The sequence below is a fragment of the Coenobita brevimanus genome, chromosome 4 (genome assembly GCF_032717465.1).
Source record: "Coenobita brevimanus isolate Jiangsu-jjx chromosome 4, ASM3271746v2, whole genome shotgun sequence".
Classification (NCBI taxonomy): Eukaryota; Metazoa; Arthropoda; class Malacostraca; order Decapoda; family Coenobitidae; genus Coenobita; species Coenobita brevimanus.
The window spans coordinates 5,269,723-5,278,642 of NC_136957.1; positions in this window are offsets into that span (position 1 = coordinate 5,269,723).

The window sequence follows — 8,920 nt, forward strand, 5'->3', positions numbered from 1 at the left end:
ACCGAACAAGGGACATGGTACGGATTGCGACATGGAATGTAAGGGGTGGAAATGATGAGATGAAAGAGAGAAAGATTGCCCAGGTGCCTGAGGGTGCAAAAATGGATGTATGTGTATAACAATAACTGAAACTAAATGTGGTGGTGAGACTGTGAGAGAATGGTAATATGGATCGGGTGTACGCAAGGGAGTGGGTGAGAATGAGAAGGAAAAAGAAGGAGTGTGTATTTTTGTGAGTAACAGATGGAAAGAGAATATAAGAGATTATGGATCTGTTGGTTCTATATCGTGTTGGTAAAATGGAATGTTGGACTACAAATGTGAGCAATTGTGTGTGTATATGTGCTAACGCAAAATCATGCAAGCAGGGTGAAAGAAGAGTTCTGGATAAATGTGGAAGAGTGCATGGAAAAGTTTGAATGGAATGAGAGAGTGTTTTTGATTGGGGATATGAATGGAAAAATAGGGAATGTGAGGTGGAGGGACTGGTTGGTGAGTGGGGTGTGCCTGCAGAGATGGATGAGAATGGCAGTGCTGCAGTGGACATTTGTGCCGGGAGGGGGTTTGTGATAGCCAATACCCTACTGAGGCACAGTTTGATCCACGAGTATATGTGGCGAGTGATGAGTGGGTGGTGAACTGAATGAATGGAAGGCAATGATTGATTATGTGTGTGTGGATGATAGGATGAGAAAGTGTGTAATGGATGCAAGAGCATATAGAGTTTGGGGAAGTGGACTTCCTGACCACCACATGGTGGTGGTGAGAATCAAGGTTCAAATGAAATGGAATGCATACAAGGAGGGTGGAAAGGTTACAAGAGGATGGAAAAAAGGCAGAATATAATAAAGAAGCAGAGGAGCGACTGAGTAAATATGGACTGGAGCAGATGGGGGACGTGAAAGTTGTATGCAAAATATTCACAGAAGAAATATGTCAAGCATGTGAGGTGGGGTGTGGGGTGAAGAAAAGCCAAAAGGGGGGTGCATGGAACAGCATGGTGGAATGAGATGAGAGAGGCTGTGGCACAAAACAAGAAAACATGTAGTTAGTTGATGAGAAACAGGGGTGTGGAAGAAATTGAGGGACGGAAGAGAGAATTATATGTAGAGAGGAAGAGACAGGTGAATAGATGAGGAATTTGGAAAGAATTTGAATGTAAAGTGGTGGGAATGTATGAAAATGTTCTGGAAAGAGGTGATGAGAGGTAGTCGGGATGTCAAAGAAGTTATTCGGGGAGTGAAAGATAGATATGTAGATCACTAGTGGAGAAGGGAGAAAAAGTGAATAGATGAAGAGACACTTTAAGGAATTGTTGAAAAAAAAAAGTAATGAGAGTATAAGCGGCTGAGGAATGGCTGGGGGACAGAGGGATGTGAAGAGTGAGGAAAGAATCAGTAGGATGGAAGTTATGGAAGCAATGAAGAAAGTCATAATGGGAAAAGCCCCAGGATTGATGGAGTGTGTGGTGAAATGCTGAAGCATGGGGGAGAGATAATAGTAGAATGGATGTGGAAGATGTGCAGATTGGCTGGGAAGAAGGTAGAATCCTGGAGGATTGGGTATAATTATTCACCTGTAAAAACGAAAAGGGGAAAAAGAAGTGTTTGGTAATCATAGGGGTAATTGTCTTCTTAGTGTAATAAGAAAAGTATATGGTAGGATACTATTGACAGAGTCAAGGAAATAACAGAAGAATTAGTTGGAGACGAACAGGGAGCTTTTAGGAAGGGAAAAGCTTGTGTAGATTCTTAAGTCTTTAGTGGAAAAGTTTCTGGAGAAGGGAAAGAAGTTGTATGCCGCCTTCAAGGGTTTCGAAAAAGCATATAACAGGGTGGATAGACATAGATTGTAGAAAGTATTAAGAATATGTGGAATAAATGGAAAGTTGTTGAATGTCGTGAAGGGTATGCATGAGGGTGCTAAGGCTGCAGTGCATGTGGATAGTGAACTGATTGAGTTTTTCTATTTGATGGTTCGATTGAAACTGGGATGTTTCATGTCTCCATGGCTGTTCAATATGTATATGGATGAGGCTATAAAAGAGATACAAGGTAGGGCAGTGGATGTTGGAGTGACACTAATGAGAGAGTGCATTGTTTGGAAACTCCCTGTACTGTTGTTTGCAGATGATAATGTGCTGTTAAATGAAGACAAAGGGGAGCTGCATGGCTTGGTGGATGAGTTTGTGAGAGTGTGTAAGAAACGGAATCTAGAGGTGCATGTAAGGAAGAGTAAAGTTATGGTCCTCGAGAGAAACGAAGTCAGTGAATGCACTGTACAGTGACGTTGATTGAGGAGGAAATGGAAAATGTGAGTGCGTTTAGGTACTTGGGTAGTGTGATGAGTAGGGATAGAAGTGTAGAGGGTGAAGTGCTTGAAAGGGTACAACAAGGAAGAAAGGTTGTTGGTTCCTTGAAAGCAGTGATAAGAAACAGGGATGTGAGCATGGAAGTGAAAAAGTTACTGCATGACAGTATTGTGATACGAACTCTAATGTATGGAAGTGAAGCTTGGACCTTGTTGGAGGGACACAAGTCAAGAGTGAGAGCAGTAGAAATCAGTTATTTGAGAAGAGCATGTGGAGTCACATGGAGAGACAGACTGACAAATGAGGAAGTGAAGGAGCGTTGTGGTGTGAATGTAGATGTGATAGGAAGCGTTAGGAGAAACACTCTGAGGTGGTTTGGCCATGTGGAGAGGGTGGAGAGTGAGAAACTGAGAAGAAGAGTGTCTGTGAGTGAGGTGGAGCGGGAGAGAGGGAGGGGGAGGCCAAGGATGAGATAGTATGATGGAGTGGAGAAGTATCTGAAAGTGAGGGGTGTGAGCTGGGAGCAGGGCAGTGAAATGGCCTGGGACAGGGTGACACGGAGGCATTTTGTTTGTGGCTACCCCTTACGGGATTAAGGCGTCTGGATGTAGATAGATAGATAGATAGATGTAGATATATAGATATATAGACATAGATATATAGACATAGATATATAGATATATATTGATATACCTGACAACAGTATACCTACTGTACGTATAACTCCCTCTGTTTGTCTGTTTCTGTATGTCTGTGTGTCTGCCTGTCTTTGTACATGTTCTTCTGTTAATCTATTTATCTCTTTATGTCACTGCAACACAGGCAGCCTAGGAATTGATGATCACTTAGATAAAGGTAAACCATGTGTTCCCTTCAGACACATTCTTTACCCTTTGTCTGTATACATGCATCATTACAGAAAGGGTCCTGGGTATGAATTTGAGTTCTGTGAGTCGTTCTGAAGTCAAATGTTGGAGCTTAGCAAATAGTAGTTGCTTGCCTCAGTGACTCATGCAGTCTACAGGCCTATATCCAAATCTTATTTTTTCCTGGTGCCTGTGTGGCAGCCTTGCCATTCCTTGTCATGTTTTTGTCTGTAATGACTTCACTGGATTCTCAAGGTCCACGGTGCATGAGCCCGGACGAAACCGTTGATTTCCCCATGGACACTGCTACACTGACCAACCATCATGACGGACACGCTGGGAATTGAGGTGTAGGACGTGCATTATGTTACCACACATTCTGGTGGAAACAACTCCAGTATTTTGTTTCATCCAACGTCAGAATACATAACCTCATGATAAAAAGAATTAGCCTGTTTCACTCACTACCAGACGATTGTATTCAGCTGAGTGTGTCATAGAAGCCTCAGTGCATATCAGGATTAAACTGCCATGCCTCCATACTGACTGTTGAGTTGTAGCATCAGAGTGAATACAAAACTGCTGTGGAACTTATGTAGAGTAGCAATACTGTCTTTTTGTGACACAGGGCCACTTGAAATTAATTACAAAACCATGAATATTTACGTAAGACAAGGTGGACGAAATAGTGTCAATTTATTGTGACATCATAATTATTATCATGGCCTGTTTCACCTAATTTTGGGTAAACTAGGATTCAGAAACCACAAAACTGATAGAACAAAGTGGCAGAACTGTGAGTTTTGTTTGATTATAATTTATGGCAGATTAATGTGATAATCAGGTGAGTGGGTGGGAGGGAAAGCACAGAATAGAAAATAGCCCAGTTAGACAGGTGTCTTGGAATCTATAACTTCTGATCGTGAGGTCTGTATTTCTGCTCGGTTCCATTATCGCAGTATCGAATTTCAGAGCAAGACTTTCTGCTTCAGTCTCAGCCATGTACTAGAAAGGTTTGTAATTATCTAGTTTCTGCCGGTATTTTTCCACCCACTGTTAATGCGCAATGTGTTTAATTTTCTGCTTAAATATCCATTCTGACGTTCATCGAAGGCAAATACGGCGGCGTGAATGCAATGTCCTCCCTCGTCCAGAAAGACAGACGTCACGATCAGAAATTATAGATACCAAGACAGCGAGTTTGAGCAAGGACACATTCAAGGTATTCTATATGCTACCCTATCCGAGAGTGTTACACTTGTCATTCCAAAAGAGATACATAAATGCTCTAAAAAATCATGCAATAGATAACAGTCTATATATTCCTTCCGCAGATAAAGGAGGAGTAGTGATTCTAGATAAGGCTGATTATGATGAGAAGCTTATGTGATGAAAACACCTATGAAGAAGTAAATGAAAATGACTATGATAGTACGATGGAAAAAAGTATGTAAGACAGCCATATGTAGAGATGAAGATTAAAACAGAACCTTCAGTAGCTCAAATTAACCAAATATACTACAGTTAAAGCGATCATTTATTCATCAACCAGTCATGTTTCACAGCATGTGACGAATGTATTTTTAGATGAATCTGCAGTCATCCAGTGCCCGGGCTGTGAGGCATTTGTGCAAAAATGGCACCATGTCGGCTGACCAATCAGCGAGCAGCTGAAAATATTGGCTGTCAAGTCTCTCTTTGTCTAGGGTCTCTAATAAGACTGGGTTCTGAGATCACACCAAGAACGATATAGGTGAGGGTGATTTATGGTGCTGAGGTTCCGATGATGTTGGGTAGTCTGTTACGTTACTGCCTTGGGTCCATTCCACCTTTACCGTTGACGGTGGTGAGGACAAAGGACAGACAGACAGACAGACAGAAAGACACACACACACACACACACACACACACACACACACACACACACACACACACACACACACACACACCAACGCCGCTGCCACCACACATATACCACAACCACTGCCTACTGCCACACACAGTTCACCTCCCACACCACCGACCTCATCACCACCCTCAAATTCCACCATACACACACGAGTATTACATCACTACATCATGACCCACAAGACCACAAACACCCAGACCACATCCATATACACCACCCCGCTGCACAACCCCTCCACACCACCACCCACACATGCAACACCACATACACACAAACACCACCAAGCACACTCAGGCCACCACCATACACCACCACCACCCTAGGTCTATACCATCAGTAGGTTGTCCACAGTTCACATTCCCTAATATCGACATGTCGCCCTTACCATCCATCGGTAATTATGAGATTCCACTATCTCCCCCCCTCCCCCCACCAACTACAGTTCCCTTAGTCTGCCATGGTACCACCCACAAAATCCAAGACAATACTTACATTTGTGAAGACGCACAGACTGGCTCCAGTATCTGCACCTGAGCCTGAACAGCCACCTCAGCAGACATCACCACCCACACCCGAACCTTGTATGTGGTAGCAGCTGCCCATCACCCACACTGAACTTGTGTTAGTGGCTGCACACAGAGTGGGCGATGCTGACTTGTTGGACGACTGTATTGTTCTGTATACATTTGTATTGCTTGAGTCTGTTATATATGTCATCCACGAGCCTTGTAAGTCAGTTACGGGGTTCAGGCAGGATACGCAGTGCTTGAGCCAGGCATGCCAGTCGTCCTAGTCTTGTAAGCCAATTACTGGCATCATCCAAGCTACTGGATAGTAGAGGATCAGATAAATTATGTGGAGATCCCCAAACTCACTTCACGTTTCATGTTAAGTTTGTTAGTGTTAATATTGTGGTCAACACGAAAAGAGACAATGACACGAATTATTTTCGTAGATCATAAACGTCTTTATTCATTGACAGGTCAGAGCTTAAGTCATTCCATCTTCTTCGAAGTGTAGCAACCCAACACTACACCACATTATCGCAGTCAAGTATAAATTGATAACTACAAACGCTTCCAAGATTATAGCAACAATAGGGTACTTATGATCTCCACTAACAGAACGGGTTGAGGGTAGACGACCATTGTATCAAGTTCGTGGGATAATATGGTCCAAAACTCCACAATCAGCGTCATTGAGAATTTGCTGGTAGCCGAAAAACCTCCTAAAAAGCGAAGCGCACAAATTCCCACAAATAACTTTGTAAGGAGCAAGGAGTAGTATCTAATTCTTGCTCACAGCAAGAGAAATAAATAAATAAATAAATAGGAGTGTATTACCAGCTGAACAACAAGGGACATAGAGAGAGAAAAAATCTGTGAAAAGAAAACGGGAAAATTGTTGTGGAAATTGGAAGGAAGTCAAATGGGATTAAATGTGAGTAAAATAGAGAAAGGGGTAGACACATCTGGCTGGCCAGGTCTTAATTAAACGCTGGAAATACCTCTGAGGGGAAAGAGGGGGAGACTGAGATAGAGGGAGTGGCAAAGCGAGGGAAGAGAGGGAAAAAACGCATGTGAGACAGAGGAAATCGAAAGTGAGAGAGGAAAAAGAGATAACAGGAGGAGGACGAAAGAGGGAAGAGAACAAAGAGAGAGAGAGAGAGAGAGAGAGAGAGAGAGAGAGAGAGAGAGAGAGAAGATAGTGAAAGGGACAGGGAACGTGAGGACGAGAAGGAAAGGTAAAGGGGAAGAGAAACGAATATACGTGAAAAAGAAGTGAAAATATGGGATGCCAAGGAAAAGAGTGAAGACAATATTAAACAGAAAGGCCGAGAGGAAAAGAGTAACTGAACAAATGATGAGAGGAGTGCATTCGATATGAAAAGGAAGGTCAGGAGGTTGGGGAAACGAGAGAAACATTAATGGACAAGCATGTGCAAGGCAAAAAGATTCAGCCTAATATGAGAGAGAGAGAGAGAGAGAGAGAGTGAGAGAGAGAGAGCTTCCTGAGTCACTGAAGAGGATAAAATAATTGGTGAAGGGGAGAACTGATATACAGGGAGATTGGTATATCCATGGACAGCCTGGCAATATCCCTTCCCTTCCTCTTCCCGACACTGGCTGCAAGTGAGACAGGGACGCTTGGTTTCATGACCCTCATCCATTCTCATTGTTTTAGTATTGTTTTTATCAGGTGTAGTTGCCCTCCTCTGTTTTCACTATTTTATTTCTTATTCTCATATTTCGCACACGCTCATACCCATTGTTCATTTTCTTTTCCATATTCATTCTCACTTTTATCGGATCGGTTATTGCTTATCCATTTTCACTCTCACTGTTCATCACATCTTGGGTTGCCAAGGTTTCTCCGTTAATTGATGTTGCCAGTTCTGCTACTTTAAAGTGATTCATGCCGATAGATTACTTATTGATGTGACACCCACAGTGAAATCAGCGTGTGTTGCTTCCAAACTGGTGGAGTGTAACGGTGTATGGCGTTAATAAAACATATATTTTTTTATTCAAGAAAGAAGGAACCAAAGGCCAGGAGCCCGCAAATCGTTCCTTCCAAGAAAAAGAAAAAAAAACAGTACAAAAGAGAGCCAAATTCAAGATCCCTTCATTTCGAGATGCCTGGACACAGTGCGTTTGAAAGACTGGAGATCATAGGAAGTAGGAAGTACAGACAGAGGGAGACAGTTCCAGAGTTGACCTGATGCATAAATGAAAGACAGGGATTAACGGTTCATTCTTGCATTAGAGAGTTGGACTGAAGAGGGATGAGAGTATGTTGCTCGACGGGTGCATAGAAGGATGCAAGCAGACAGTTCAGAAGAGCAGTGACCATTGAAGTAACGATAGAAAAGAAATAAAGATGCAACAGTGCGGCGAAGAGACAGAGGTTGAAGGGAGCCAGTAAGAGGAAGAGAAAAGCCTTTGACTCCACCCTACTGAGAAGAGCTGAATGTGGCGAGCCTCCCCACACATGAGAGTTGTACTCTACACGGAAAAATAAAACCCGTCTTAAGTCAACAACTCTGCAGGGGCAAAGAAGGTACGGAGTCGGCTTAGCACACCCAACCTATTGGAAACAGATTTTACAAGAGATGCAATTTAATCCTTCCAAGATAAGTCCCGAGTGAATGAAACGCCAAGCATGTTCAAGGATGATACAGGATTGAGCTGAATAATACTAAACATAAGTGGGTACTCCAGTGGAAGATTGTGTTGGGTTGGTAGGTGTAAAAACTGAGTTTTAGATGTATTAAAAATAACAAAATTAGTTTACCCCGGTCAGAGATGCGAGCCAAGTCAGATATTAGGTGTGCCATAGCCTCATCCCTTTTTGTTGATGTAACTGCTGAAATGGATGATGCGAGAACTGAATGAAAAGGTGAAGGGTGGAATCATCAGCTTACGAGTGGATAGGGTTAGATGTACAAATTAGAAGGTCGTTGATGAATAAAAGGAAGAAAGTTGGTGTTAGGACAGAGACCTGAGGAACACCACTGTTCATAGATCTAAGAGAAAAACAATGGCGGTCAACAACAGCGGCTATAGAACGACCAGAAAGGAAGCTATAGATAAAGGCACAGATAGAAGGATAGAAACCGTAAGAGGGCAGTTTGGAAATTAAAGATTTATACCAGACTCGATCGAAAGCCTTTGAGTTGTCAAGTGCAATGGCAAAGCTTTCGCCAAAGTCCCGAAAGAAGGATGACCAGGAAGGTGAGAAGATAGCCAGTGGAGCGTCCCTGACGGAACCCTTACTGACGATGTGAAGGAATGTTGTGGTAGGAAACATACTTTAAAATTTTTGTGTTAAGAA